Source organism: Chrysemys picta, chromosome 1, assembly GCF_011386835.1.
Source record: "Chrysemys picta bellii isolate R12L10 chromosome 1, ASM1138683v2, whole genome shotgun sequence".
Classification (NCBI taxonomy): domain Eukaryota; kingdom Metazoa; phylum Chordata; order Testudines; family Emydidae; genus Chrysemys; species Chrysemys picta.
In genome coordinates this window covers 105,108,730-105,124,262 of record NC_088791.1, presented here as the reverse complement: position 1 = coordinate 105,124,262, position 15,533 = coordinate 105,108,730, and the positions used below count along the sequence as shown (strand labels likewise).

The 15,533-nt window shown below is 43.9% G+C and overlaps 1 protein-coding gene across 3 annotated transcripts in view; it reads right to left on the bottom strand.

Moving 5' to 3' along the window:
* Positions 1–15,533, bottom strand: part of AGK (acylglycerol kinase) — a 56,934-nt gene that overhangs the window by 31,188 nt on the left and 10,213 nt on the right. The gene's annotated exons all lie outside the window — the stretch shown is intronic.

The following is a 15,533-nucleotide window of genomic DNA, read 5'->3' as shown; positions in this document are numbered from 1 at the left end:
TAGTGTATGTAACAATACACATACACAATATACATACACAGAGCTGTAACAATGAAGTCTTGTAGTGTATCAGTACTATTTCACTACTGATCATTTCAGCAGAAATTCTAGACTAAATGTACTTATTTGTCATTAGTAAATGTAGTGGTGGATAATGGGCCAGGGTGTAGTGGGTCAATTAGCTAATAATAAAATTTGCTTGGCTGGGGAAGAGAAGGTTACCTACCTTGTGCAGTAACTGAGATTCTTTAAATTTCATTTCAGGACGAAATGCAGAGATAAAATTTCTCAATACTTTAAGTGACTGCTTCATGGAGCAGCTGGTACGGGAACCCACAAGGGGACAGGCAACTCTAGATTTAGTCCTGAGTGGAGCGCAGGAGCTGGTCCAAGAGGTAACTATAACAGGACCGCTTGGAAATAGTGACCATAATACAATAGCATTCAACACCCCTGTGGTGGGAAGAACATCTCAACAGCCCAACACTGTAGCATTTAATTTCAAAAGGGGGAACTATGCAAAAATGAGGGGGTTAGTTAAACAGAAGTTAAAAAGTACAGTGACTAAAGTATCAGAGGGGTAGCCGTGTTAGTCTGAATCTGTAAAAAGCAACAGAGGGTCCTGTGGCACCTTTGAGACTAACAGAAGTACTGGGAGCATAAGCTTTCGTGGGTCAGAACCTCACTTGCATCTGAAGAAGTGAGGTTCTGACCCACGAAAGCTTATGCTCCCAGTACTTCTGTTAGTCTCAAAGGTGCCACAGGACCCTCTGTTGCTTTTTAGTGACTAAAGTGAAATCCCTGCAAACTGCATGGGCACTTTTTAAAGACACCATAATAGAGGCCCAACTTCAATGTATACCCCAAATTAAGAAACAGTAAAAGAACTAAAAGAGAGCCACCGTGGCTTAACAACCATGTAAAAGAAGCAGTGAGAGATAAAAAGACTTCCTTTAAAAAGTGGAAGTCAAATCCTAGTGAGGGAAATAGAAAGGAGCATAAACACTGCCAAATTAAGTGCAAGAATGTAATAAGAAAAGCCAAAGAGGAGTTTGAAGAACGGCTAGCCAAAAACTCAAAAGGTAATAACAAAATGTTTTTTAAATATATCAGAAGCAGGAAGCCTGCTAAACAACCAGTGGGGCCCCTTGATGATCGAGATACAAAAGGAGCGCTTAAAGACGATAAAGTCATTGCGGAGAAACTAAATGGAGTCTTTGCTTCAGTCTTCACGGCTGAGGATGTTAGGCAGATTCCCAAACCTGAGCCAGCTTTTGTACGTGACAAATCTGAGGAACTGTCACAGATTGAAGTACTTGTGGCACCTTAGAGACTTAGTCTCTAAGGTGCCACAAGTACTCCTGTTCTTTTTGCGGATACAGACTAACACGGCTGCTACTCTGAAACAGATTGAAGTGTCACTAGAGGAGGTTTTGGAATTAATTGATAAACTTAACATTAACAAGTCACCAGGACCAGATGGCATTCACCCAAGAGTTCTGAAAGAACTCAAATGTGAAGTTGCGGAACTATTAACTAAGGTTTGTAACCTGTCCTTTAAATCGGCTTCTGTACCCAATGACTGGAAGTTAGCTAATGTAACGCCAATATTTAAAAAGGGCTCTAGAGGTGATCCTGGCAATTACAGACCGGTAAGTCTAACGTTGGTACCGGGCAAATTAGTCGAAACAATAGTTAAGAATAAAATTGTCCAACACATAGAAAAACAAACTGTTGAGCAATAGTCAACATGGTTTCTGTAAAGGGAAATCGGGTCTTACTAATCTATTAGAGTTCTTTGAAGGGGTCAACAAACATGTGGACAAGGGGATCCAGTGGACATAGTGTACTTAGATTTCCAAGGACCCTCACCAAAGGCTCTTACGTAAATTAAGTTGTCATGGGATAAAAGGGAAGGTCCTTTCATGGATTGAGACCTGATTAAAAGACCAGGAACAAAGGGTAGGAATTAATGGTAAATTCTCAGAAAGGAGAGGGGTAACTAGTGGTGTTCCCCAAGGGTCAGTGCTCGGACCAATCCTATTCAACTTATTTATAAATGATCTGGAGAAAGGGGTAAACAGTGAGGTGGCAAAGTTTGCAGATGATACTAAACTGCTCAAGATAGTTAAGACCAAAGCAGACTGTGATGAACTTCAAAAAGATCTCACAAAACTAAGTGATTGGGCAACAAAATGGCAAATGAAATTTAATGTGGATAAATGTAAAGTAATGCACATTAGAAAAAATAACCCCAACTATACATACAATATGATGGGGGCTAATTTAGCTACAAGTCAGGAAAAAGATCTTGGAGTCATCGTGGATAGTTCTTTGAAGATGTCCGCGCAGTGTGCAGAGGCGGTCAAAAAAGCAAACAGGATGTTAGGGATCATTAAAAAGGGGATAGAGAATAAGACTGAGAATATATTATTGCCCTTATATAAATCGATGGTACGCCCACATCTCGAATACTGCGTACAGATGTGGTCTCCTCATCTAAAAAAAGACATACTGGCACTAGGAAAGGTTCAGAAAAGGGCAACTAAAATGATTAGGGGTTTGGAATGGGTCCCATATGAGGAGAGATTAAAGAGACTAGGACTCTTCAGCCTGGAAAAGAGGAGATTAAGGGGGGATATGATAGAGGTATATAAAATCATGAGTGATGTGGAGAAAGTGGATAAGGAAAAGTTATTTACTTATTCCCATAATACAAGAACTAGGGGTCATCAAATGAAATTAAAAGGCAGCAGGTTTAAAACAAATAAAAGGAAGTTCTTCTTCACGCAGCCCACAGTCAACTTGTGGAACTCCTTTCCTGAGGAGGTTGTGAAGGCTAGGACTATAACAGCGTTTAAAAGAGAACTGGATAAATTCATGGTGGTTAAGTCCATTAATGGCTATTAGCCAGGATGGGAAAGAATGGCGTCCCTAGTCTCTGTTTGTCAGAGGCTGGAGATGGATGGCAGGAGAGAGGGTGGGTAGTGGAGCACCCGCAAGGACAACCATCTCAAAGAACCTCAGTTACTGCACAAGTCGAGTAACCTTCTCTTCTTCTTCAAGGAGTGTCCCCTGTGGGTGCTCCACTTTAGGTGACTGAAGAGCAGTGCCCCTCAGAGTTGATGTATGTGTGATGGAGAGCACTGATAGACCAAAATGAGTGTCTGCAGCTGACGGCTGTTCCAGGGCATAATGTTTGGTGAAAGTATGGGGCGATGCCCAGGTAGCTTCTTTACAAATATCCATGATGGGTACATGTTTGAGAAAAGCTATGGATGTGGACATCTCTCTAGTGGAGTGTGTGCGAAGTCCAGAAGGAGCTTGCAAATTGTAATTTTGGTAACAGTTTGATACAATTAAGAGATCCATTTAGAGAGTCTCTGTTTAGAAATGGTCTGGCCTTTAGATCGTTCTGTTGTGGATACGAATAGCCAGAATGATTTTCTGAATGTTTTTGTTCTCTCTATATAGAACGCCAGCACTCTGCGGACATCTAGTGTGTGAAGGGACGCCTCCCTGTTGTTGGCGTGCGGCTTGGGGAAGAATACAGGTAAATAAATGGGTTCATTGAGATGGAAGAGGGAGGCGACCTTGAGTATGAATTTAGGGTGTGGGCGTAGGATGACTTTGTCCTTGAGGAATTGGTATAAGCTGGGTGTGCCATTAGGGCACCCAACTCTCCCACCCTTCATGCTGATGTGATAGCTACTAAAAAAGGCAACCTTCATGGATAAGTGTAGGAACGAGCAGGTCACTAGTGGTTCAAAGGGTTTCCCCATGAGAGCATGGAGAACAAGGTTTAAGTCCCACATAGGGGTCAGGTCCCTTAAATGTGGGGTAAGTGTTCTCTATACCCTTGAGAAAGCGCTTAGTCAGTGGATGGGTGAAGACCATGAGTACGTCCACCTTGTCGTGAAAGGTGGTGATGGCTGATAAGTGCACTCTGAGTGAGCTAGTCGAGAGACCTGATTTTTTTAGTGTCAATATGCACTCAAGGATAGTCGGTAACGGGGCCGATTGTGGAATTATTTGCTTGTCTCAGCACCAAATGGAGAATCTTTGCCACTTGTGTGCGTATGTTTTTCGTGTGGAGGGATGTCGGCTGTGAAGTAGAATGTCTTGGACCTCCTTGGAGCAGCGTGTTTTGAGTTCTGCCATCCCTGGATTAGCCATGCCTTGAGACAAAGTGCTGGAATGCTGGGGTGACGGAGGCGTCCTGTATCCTGTGTCAGTAGGTGAGGCAGGAGGGGAAGGGTTCGTGGGTCAGGTATGGGAACCATGTTTGTCAGGGCCATGTTGGTGCAATCAAGATGACTCTGGATTTGTCTTGTCTGATCTTATGTAGGACACGACTCAACAGAAAGATCAGGGGGAAGGTGTACAGGAGCAGGGCCTCCCATTTGTTAAGGAAGGGGTCTCAGAGAGTTGTGTCCCAGTTCCCCTCGGGAGCAGTATTGTGGGTATTTGGCATTGTGGGTCGTGGCGAAAATGTCAATTGAGGGGAATCACCATTGTCGGAAAGTAGTTTGTAGAATTTGTGGGTCTAGTTCCCTCTCGTGCATCCGTGAGAAGTTCCTGCTGAGGTCGTCTGCTGTGGCATTCTGGTTTCCAAGTAGATAGGATACCATGATGTGTATGTTGTTGGAGATGCACCATTGCCAGAGGCGAACTGCTTCTGTGCAGGGCAGGTAAGATCGGGCCCCTCCTTGGCAATTTATATAAAAACAGTCACCAAATTGTCCATGAGAATCTGGAAGTTTTGTTGCAGATCGGGGGAGAAAGTGACGGCAGGCATTTCAAACTGCTCAGAGCTCCAGTAGATTTATGTGGAGATTTTACTCCTCTAGGGACCATCAGCCCTGGATGATGATGTCGGCCAAGTGTGCCCTCCATTCCTACCAGAGAGGCGTCTATGGTAATAGTGACTGATGGGGTTTCCCTTTCGAAGCCGGAGAGATGGAGCGATGAATCCCTCTGCATGACAACGGACGTGGCGATGGAGCGATCCACCGTGTCAGCAGAATCCAGAGAAGCCTGCAAAACAGTTCTGGTGATGAGGAAACCTTCTGCTATATCAGCTTTATATTGCTCTTTTTTGTCAGTTGTGATGTGCTCAATAAAAGATGACATCTGAGAAAAAATAGTGTGTGTGTACTTGGCCAGTAACGCAGAATAGCTTGCTATGCGAAACTGGAGGGTCGCTGATGAGTAGGCTTTCCTGTGAAGAGGTCTAGGCGTTTCCAATCTTTATCATGGGGGTGGGAGGTCGAGGGGGGGTTGGTTTGATGTTGCTTCCCCCTTTGATTAAATACCTCTATCAATAATGAGTTTGGAGTAAGGTGGGTAAACAAAAACTCAGCTCCTTTAGCCGGCACGTAGTACTTGTCAGATCACTCACAAGAAGGTGGGGTTGTGGCTGGAGTCTGCCATACAGTATTTGTTTTGTCCAGGATGGCAGCATTATTGGGTAGTGCTATCTTGGATAAAGGAGAAACTTGCAATATATCCATCACTGGAGAGAGGAGGGGGCCGAGCCAGAGGTGTAGTGATGAAGCTTGGCCCTGACCTGGCCGGGGTGCCATCGGTGCCAAAGAGAGGAGTTCCAGGGGTGGAAGCAATGAGTAGGTCCGCATGGCTAACAAGCTGTTGCGGTATCGGGAGACTCGGTCCCGAGCACAGGCAAGCTCAGGCTGGGAACCAGAGGGAGCGTTCTCGGTGCCTCAGACTTGTCATATTGTATTGGTGCAGCAGGTGGCGCCATAATGCTGCTGTGTGCCTGAGGTGTCTGTTCCCTCAGTGCTGACCTATGAGGCTTAGTTTTGCTGCTAGGAGAGCGAGACTGCACAGGGTCTCTCTCTCCTTGGGATGTCTCAGTATCAGACCCGGTGCCTCGTGGTCCAGCGCTCTGAGTGCCGTCGGTGTCCTGGACTCGGGGTCAGAGGGATCTCTCCATCATTAAAAGTTTTAATTGGCAGTCCCTGGCCTTTCTTGTCCATGCTGTGAGTTTCTTGCAGTGGGGACACTTTTGCGTAACATGTGTCTCCCCCAGGCAACGGACACACTGTGAGTGGCCGTCTGTCATTGGTATTGAGAGTCTGCAGGTCAGACAGCGCTTGTAACCTGGAGAGCCAGGCATGTCTGAGGGGCTAGCTGAATGAAGAATGGGAATAGTCCCAGTCTAATGCCTCTTCAGCAGCTGCCTGAGGCAGGGAGAAAAATGAGAAAGTTTTTGTTTTTTTTAAATGTGAAAACTAAAGAAAAATGAACGGAGAGATAAACAATGAGGAAAATTAACTGAGAAAAAAGCAGAGATTAAAGAAATTTGAGAGCAGATAAGGGCGCTGCTGTCATTTCGACCGAAATCAAGGGCGGTAGTGAAGGAACTGGTTGGCGGTTGGCTGTGCTCGTGAGATAGCCGCTCAGAGTGGCGCGAGATGGCTGCCACACGTGCGCGGCCAACCGGGCACTGCTATCACAAGTCTCCAACTAGAAGTGCAGGGCGCCAAGAAACCTAAAGTGAAGCACCCATAGGGACACTCCTTGAAGAAAAAAAAAGAATTCAAACCCCGTCTCCTGAAGTAGTCACTTCTGCCCTTACGCAAAAGAAGGTGAGATGATGCATCATCTTCCACAGTACCAAAAGCCCCAACTGCCTTCTAAATACCAAAACTACCTCCCACACCTTTCTTCTGAGCACCAAAAGCATTCCTAGCATTCCCCTGAAAATTTTTGAAGGGTAGGTCACTGTCAATACAAAAATCGCCAGCACAATGAAAATTTAAAATCTGTAGTGAGTGCATAATAAATTGAAAATAATATCAAAACGAGTGCTGATTGGACAGGACTGGGGGCAGTGAGGGAAAAAGCAACTGGAGGGCAGGGCAGCCCATTTCTGGAGTCCCTGAACTGTGTCAGCAACTCTTGTCAGGCCTGACATACTTACTATACATTTCACACTGTTGTCATGATTTATACCCAAAAAGGTGGTATGTAACATATTGTGGGACAACTAACAACTCATGGATCATTAATATTCTTGTGTGATGTACGTACAGGTGTGTACAAAGAGTTATGGATATGTGCTAGAATTACGTTCTTAAAATGTGTTTGGCAAGCAATGCATAAGCCCAGTCTGCCCTAGACAAAGGGCTGTATTTGCTGGTCATCAAGCAGAGACAATGAAGGCACATTTACTTAAAAGGTAAGCAAAGCCATCAACCTAGGAAGTTGGGGAGATATCATTACAGATTCAGACTCCCCCAAGATGTTAAGTAACTGAATCAACTGATGAAATACAATATTACTGTATTATAAAAGTGTGTCAAGTAAGATCTTTTATAAAAGCTCATGACATACTGGTGATTAATATCATTGTGAAATGTCCGTATTAACACCATATGAAGAAATATGGATACTTAATGATATTATGCTTTAATATCTGTGACCAAACACAGGGAGAAACAGGTTCTCTCACAGATAGGAGGAAGGGCAGCCATTTACCTGTCTCCAATTAGATTAAGCAGTGTGACCAAAAACAATGGAAGCCCCATTTCCATATGAATCAGCAGGGGGATGGGATGTCTGGAGGCAGGGAAGAATAGCATGAGCTGATCACGAGTCTGGGGACAAACCAGTGAGTTTGGGAAGATACAAGGAGAGAGAGGACACCATCTTGGCATTTCATCAATGGACAGACACAAGGAACTAGAGTTCTTGCAAGTTAAGAAAGATGGTCCTTCAACCAAGAAGTCTCTGGAAACTGAACATAGGTGAGAAACCTGCTTAGGCAAAGATCTGTCACGTACAAGAGAAAATAGCACCTTTGTACTTCTGAGGAAGGTCCTGACGCAGAGAAAGTCAGACATGGCTTGGAAGAAAAAGACTAGTAAGAAATCTACCTTGAACCAAGGCTGTAGCTCGTTGAGTTAAGTCTTAGCCACTGGAAAGTGTATTTTACTTTTATTTTCTTGTAACCATTTTTTGTCTTTATCCCTTGAACTTGAATTCACTTAGAACCACTCTCTTCTTGTTAATAAACTTATTTAACTTTTAATCCTAACCAACCCAGTTCTGTGTTTGAACCGAAGCAATTGTTAACTCCAGCTAAAGCAACAAACCACTGTGTGTTTGTCTCTTCGAAGAAGCAATGGACCTTCTCTCTCCTCTGAATGCTCCAGGAGAGCGCTGGACATTCAGGGTAGACAGTTCTGGGGAAATTCAGGACTGGGGATGTGCTGGGGTCACTCAGCAAGTCATAACCAAGGCTGCTGGAAACCAGGCTGGGGCTGTTGTGTTGTAGGCAGGCTGCTGGTATCAGAGTGCTGAACCAGGCCTGCACACCACAGAGATACTCAGACAACAGCATGCTTCTCCAGACATGGAGCTACAGCAAGAGAGAAAGCATATAAATAATATATCCTCCAAATAGTGCCTAATTAGAATATTTATCAAAGTTTTCCTCAGAGGCAGCAGCATTCCTTTAACCTAATGTTTACTCTTTAAAACTAAAGTAATAAATCATTTGTATTAAAAAACAGGAACATTACTTCCAGAAGTGACAGATTTGTGACTAATTGCAGTAATTTTACTACGGAATAATAGTTAACGCAATTCCAGCTCTGAAATGGATTGCATGTCAAATATTTCCCTACATTTGCTATACTGAGTGCCAGGGTAACAGAACCCTCACGGCTAATTCCAAACAGTAAACCATGAAGTTATTAATATAGCCCAGTAAGTCCATACTGCACCACTGACTAGATACTTCAGCCCCACCTTAAACCTTCTGGTCTCAGCTCAGTAAGCAAATTATGGCTTGGACTAGGCTATCCCCAATACCAATTCTCCCCTGTGTCCTACAGCAGTTATCAGATGGCATGCTCTTGTTGTTCATACCCAGTGCTGACCTCCTAGAGCGAGGCAGCACTCCCAGCACTCCATTATTGGTGGAGAACCTCTACTTTAAAATTCACTGTCTCTTGTGATCCACCAAAGCCTGAGTTTGATGGATTTGAGGCTATAGAGCAAGATGAATCCATCCAAACCAATTTTCAGCCCAGGAGAAGATAGTACCTTATTAATAGATAGGGAGTTCTTTGTCAACAGATGAGTATGGTTAATTTTTAAGGCCATATTATTTGGACATTCATGTGCGACAATCAGGGTCCAGACACCCTACGGTGGGGGGGGGGGGGGGGGGAGGGAGAACAGAAGACCTGAACCCCAAAAATAAGCAATTGAATTAACTGATTGCATACAATATTATACTATAAAAGTATATCGAGTTTTATACTATAAAAGTACATCTTTTATGAAAGCCAGGGACACACTGGTGATTAATATTATTGTGTGAGGTATGTATGGTTAGCATGTAAAGAGTTACATGTGTGCAGGAAATATGTTCTTAAAATGTGTTTGGGAGGCAGAGCATAAAAGGCAGCCTTCCCTAGACAAAAGAACATATATTTATCTGTCTGACCAGCTTGGTTACACACAGAGGACAATGGAAGTACATTTACATACAAGGTAAACAAAGCCATCAAGCTAAAGGAGCTGGGGAGAAGACCATTTAACAATCACATCTGCAGTGCAGAATCTGCACAAAAGGAAGCCTTCATGGCTCTTGAAGCAGAGACAAGAGACTTGTATAACATAAGGGGGACAAAAATACTTTAGTTATCCATCACTGAGGGGACTCGGGGTTCAGTGCCCTCTGAGCCTGTGAAGATGGGGAGTAATATCTTTGTGTCTCTGGACAAAGATAACAACTTGCTGAAATTGACTTTTAGTCACTAGAAAGCATGTTTTGTTTTGTATGTAACTATATTTGTTTTTATAGTCTTACCATCACAAACTTCTGTTCATTGTTAATAAACTTATTCTTCTTTTATTACAAAACCATCTCTGTGCTGTGTATTATAGCAAAGTGTGAGTCTTCAGCTAAACTATCAGGCTGGTATGTGTTCTGTGTCTTTGGAGGCAGCAAACTTAACTTCTGTGAGTGTCCAGTGAGAGGGACCAGACACTGCAGGGAGAAGTCTCTGGGGAACTCTGGAGTTCACTGATTGTTACCTGCAAGGCAAGATTTGGATTGACAGTGTCCTGAATAGTCTGTTGGCAAGACAGACAAGCTGGCATATCAGGAAGCTGACACATAGCTTAGCAACAGCAAAGCTCTTACTTGATGAGGCTGAGAGGGGTAACACAGTGGCTTACAATTCTGGGAACCAAACAGGACGTCCCATCATGCTCTCTTTAATATTTGTATTCAAGGCCAGATATGGTGAATGTGGGCAAGTAATACAAAAATAATCCCATGGACCAACTTACACAAACTGCAAGTTTAAACCAGGACATTCCATAAAGTTTGCAGCTTCTGCAGTTCTCATACCAACTTCCAGATGCAGGTTGTCTACAGTGAGCTGTCAAGTCACTGATATGCTAAACAGCCTCATCAGAGCATGCGCATGACACTTCCAAACACAGGAACTGCTGCCACTGGTGGTTTTTCATTCATTCATTTCCTTCTTTGTTAATTTTTAGATTCAGTATATGTTTATTTAAGTCATAATTGTTTTCACCGCATGGTTGGTGCTACCCCTTATTTTCTAGGGTCAAAGTGGGCAAAGTTATGAGCCAGTACTTTTTCCAAGGTAGCTGCTAGCTTGTGCTCTAGTTTTAATTTCTTTACAAATTTTGTCTATCCCTATGGTTCCCTGGTAAATTGTTTTTACCCTCCCTGTTAAAAAATAAAACAAAAGCTGGGAGAAGTACCAGTACTTTTCCTCCATAATTCATCTGCCCTTATTCATTCCATATAGTAGAACCAAAGCTCTGAAAAATAGGTTTTTGAGGGCTTCTACAGCTCACGTTTGTCATAGTTTGAACCATACTGCTCAAAAAACAGCAGATAAGCTGGTAACATTTCAGCCTTCTGTCCATAAAACATGATTCAGTCTCTGTGCATACTGGGTTATCAGACCATGGATGTTTGAAATGCAAGCTAGTAAAGAATGATTAGTTAAATATGGGAAATTTTGTACTGCTTTCTGTATTTGATTTACCAGCACCAGATAGTAAAGTAATGAAACAGTTATTGTAACACTCTGATAAGGAGGAGAAAGAGGCAGAGAGAAGTTACATATTTACCAGCTGACTGATCTATCATATTGCCTGAAAGAGTGCACAGACATTTCCTATAACTATGCTGATATCCACAGGTAAACCATCAAGCAATTTCTACCCTGGTCTTTCCCTCGAGGCTTACAGACACCGCTTATGCCTTGCAGCAAAACAAATTTAAAGTACAGCATCTGCTGGTTTATCTGGTGCTGCTTTCCTGATGTCGAAATTAACCATTACGTAGCTAGCCCAGTTGTAAGCAAGGTTACCCCTTGAAAGTGAAAGGAGAAGGAAAAAAAGGGGAAGAGGTATCTCATCGACCGACTCCACTGACAGAGCCCAGAGTGAAGCTCTTTGAAGAGTCCCATCCAATTCTCCAGTAAGAAAGGTCACAGTGGTACAGAGCCTTGGAAGGGTGGACAGGGCAGGAGGGGATTTTATGTGAAGAACCCACATGGGAAAATACTATTTGTTGCTTCTGTAAATTAGTTTTGGTCTTTTGTTACATAGTGTTGAACATAAAGATAGTGGCCCTGATTCCAGAACCTGCCATCTGGAAACACCCCCAGTGACACAGACCCAGCAGAACAGCTGTATGGCATCCTCCCCTTCCCCCATCCCAACACAGGGGCATGCCACCGGAAGAAAGGACACATGGCCAGAGTCTATTGCACTCTAGCTATTCTGAGCTGACATGCCAGACCACTGAGAGCTGTTGCAGCACAGTGTACATTAATATCCCTTGGGGCTCCTCTAACTCATACCTCCAGAATCCTGAACATACAGAGGTGCTCTCTACCCCCGGTTTCGGTACTGAGTTTCCGCAGCCAGGACTGAGAATCAAGGCCAATATTTTACTCAAAAATCACCCAAGGGGAGTATTACATCTTCCTTTGTCTTTTGCATAGCACCGAGCACAGGTTCAGCACTTAACAACTAAAACTACCACAACAGCAGCTCCTAAAAGATGTTGGTTATATCAAAGAGGCCTTTGGCTTTTCCTGATATAACTGCAGCATCCGTGCCACTTGGCACGACCAGAATATCAGTGTTTCTATTACAAGCTTGGCTTTGGGAGGATGTGAAAATCAGATGCTCAGTCTGAATCAGCTTCCCCAGACTTTGCATTTATGCTCAATGTTTTTAATGAAGTTAATATCAAAAAGCTGCAGCAGCTGCTCAGGATGGAACCTTCAAAAAAGTGACAAACCGAGTTATCATCTGGCAGGGACATAAAGTGCAGCAATCAAATTAACGCTACCAATGACACTTAGCTTACTGGCAATGAGAGCCAAAGCCCTGTGAACCTTGCCAATATTTTCTATGGTGAAAGTCAACTCCTTGTTTGTTACATATGGAAGGTGAAAATGCAACAGATATTTATACACTGTGTCCACCACTTTGAAACAATAAATATAAAGGCCCACCCTGTCAATTATGATTCAAGAGCCGATCAAAAGCATCACTGTAACAGGCTGGCAGCATTTGCCTGAAACCTCCACTTTGTTAAGCAGGTGTCGATCGTGATAGGAAAGAGTTTAGTAAACTTAATTTGGCAGAACTCACTTAAGCAGGTGACTCATTATGTCACCTGGATATACAGGAGGTGGGGGAGAAGTCCTGGGGTGTAAGCCGAGAAGTATTTTGAGAAGCAGCCAAAACTGGGTAGAAAGTTTGAGCTGATTTTTATGTTATAATTGTTATTTTCTTTGTGAGTGATGGGGCACAGTTTGGACTTCACATATTGCGTGGAGTATGTCTGTAGAGCAGGGTGGACAAGGCACCCGCTCACATCCAAGGAGATGATTTGTGCACTGTGCCCACAAGGCTGTCCAATTCAGACCCTGTTGCCAGACTTGGAGATTCCAATCCAGAAACGAGTACCAATACCAACTCATTACATCTAACCGCTGAGACGGAATGTAAGGAAGAAGCAATCTGTCACCGGGGGGCTCCAAACTTTTAGGACTTTAGAGATCATAACCACTTAGCCAGCCAAGTCACAGAGTCTCTTTGATCCTCTGAAATGACTCTACTGTAGTTCCAGCCAATTACCATGCAGTGATATAACCAGATAAGGTTATCTATCCCGTCCTCTCCCCATTTCCAAAGATAATTCAACTCTATCACCTTGATTTTGTAACCAAAGTCTCACGTAAACCTCTATTTGACTTTCAACAAAACTGTAGAATTGTCACATAGCTGCATGCACACAAAGCACCCTTGCCTTGCATCTTGAGCACATCCTTAAATATGATACACCAGACAGTATATACACAGGACAAAAGGAAACCCAGGTGTAAACTGGCATAATTCCAGGGAATGTCAATGGAAACATACTCACATGCAGCAGGACTGGATTCTACCTTTCCTTTTCCTGTGCCGCTGGAGCAGCCTCTATCCTGAATGCAAGCACTTGGATTTTTTTAAGCATTTGTATTTTATGAGAAATTAGAGTTTTGTAATAATAGCACTAGGGCTATAGTTGGGCACAGCCCAGTCAGGTATGGTACAAATTATCCCCCTTCCCATTCAACTCTCACATCTTTCTTGCATATTTTACTTTTCACCTGCAATACTTCAGCTATTCCAGTTCAGTGCCTCTCTCAAAGCCATACCACCCACCACACTAGAATATGGGATCTCCCATGCCAAACTCATTTTCACTTGTGACCTAAATCAATCAGGATGTGAACTAATGTGTCTGAAGGTGAAAGGCTAGTGCAATGACCCACTGTCGCTCCCTGGGGCAAATGCTGCATTTAAAAATTGTGTCTGCCACAGCAAGGCTGAGATACCAGCTCTTTGACCTTTAGAATGACCTACCACAATCCTCTGCCCTCTGATTAGCATGGTGGCGAGTTACCATGCTCTACTCTCTCTTTCCTGTTACCAGCTGTAGTACAGAAGGGGCATTTTCTTCAGACCCAAAGGTAGATTTTTGGGGCCCCATCCACTATAGGACACTAACCAATTTTCCCACAGGAAAGGAGTGCAACTATGGAGAAATTATGAAGACCAAGTGCAAAATTCTTGCCTTAAATATGTATGTGCAGCTCTCAGTAAAGTCAGTGAGAGCCATGTACGTATCTAAGGGGAGGATTTGGCCAAAAGCAGGTACTCCAGAGTTCTTCTGTCCCTAAGCAAATCTAGGATGGCTTTGGCTGGTTTGCCATTCATTTGCTGGAGAGGTTGTTACTTTAAATAGCTCCAATTAATGCTACAATCACAGCATCTGAACCCAAAAAGGGATGAACCTTGAAATGGCAAAAACTAAATGAGTTTCTTTCTGCAAAGTCTTGAGAAGAGGATGGAAAAGCCAAAGGGAGCCAAAAACCTTCCTTCAGCTGCACAAATGAACAAGCAAAGCCTCAGACAGCTAATTCCAGAATGTCAGAGGCTAATATGAATTGATGTCAACTAAAGCAAGCCCTTTCGTCAGACACTCCTGCAGTGCCAGAAACAGAAGCACAAGATTTCACTAAACCTTTAATCTGTTCTAAAAGGATAGATACAAGTCTAGTCAAGTACGCCTCATGCATAGTAATTTAGCCTCAGATGTCGACAACGGCAAACCTCACAGGCAACATAATCTACACTCAGTTTATTAAGCGCTTCAAGTGTTGCCTCGCACACCAGGTACGTGAGGTTAAATGCACCTCCAGTGCTCCCCGGTGTAAGCAGTACGTCACCAAGGGAGCATGGGTGCATGAAAAAAAATGCTGCAAAATTCTGACAGCCCAGAGGCTGCAGCACATTCCATCAGTGGAGGAATAACTATAGACAAAGATCCTGACCTGTCCCTGCTTCCCAGAAGCCACAAGACACATCCTCCTCCCTAGGGAAAGCAGCCCCTAGAGCAGTGTTTCCCAAACTTGGGAGGCCGCTTGTATAGGGAAAGCCCCTGGCGGAACGGGCCGGTTTGTTTACCTGCCACGTCCGCGGGTCTGGCCGATCACAGCTCCCACTGGCCGCGGTTCGCTGCTCCGGGCCAATGGGAATTGCTGGAAGCGGCGAGGGCCGAGGGACGTACTGGCCGCCACTTCCAGCAGCTCCCATTGGCCTGGAGCAGCAAACCGCGGCCAGTGGGAGCCGCGATCGGCCGGACCTGCGACGCGGCTGGTAAACAAACTGGCCCAGCCCACCAGGGGCTTTCCCTACACAAGCGGCGTCCCAAGTTTGGGAAACACTGCCCTAGAGGTTTATGGGGAAATCCTGGAAATTAGACCGTTCCCATATGATGTCCATCTGGGAGAGGTTAGCTAGTTTCCTAAGGATTAACATTCCCTTCTATTGTATTTATACAGTGCTATAGATAGCCCTGGAACTCTCTATTTTTAACAACGTACTTCAAATCAGAACACACTAAAGATAAAACAAGCAAGTTCTAAGCCAGAACGGATTACAAC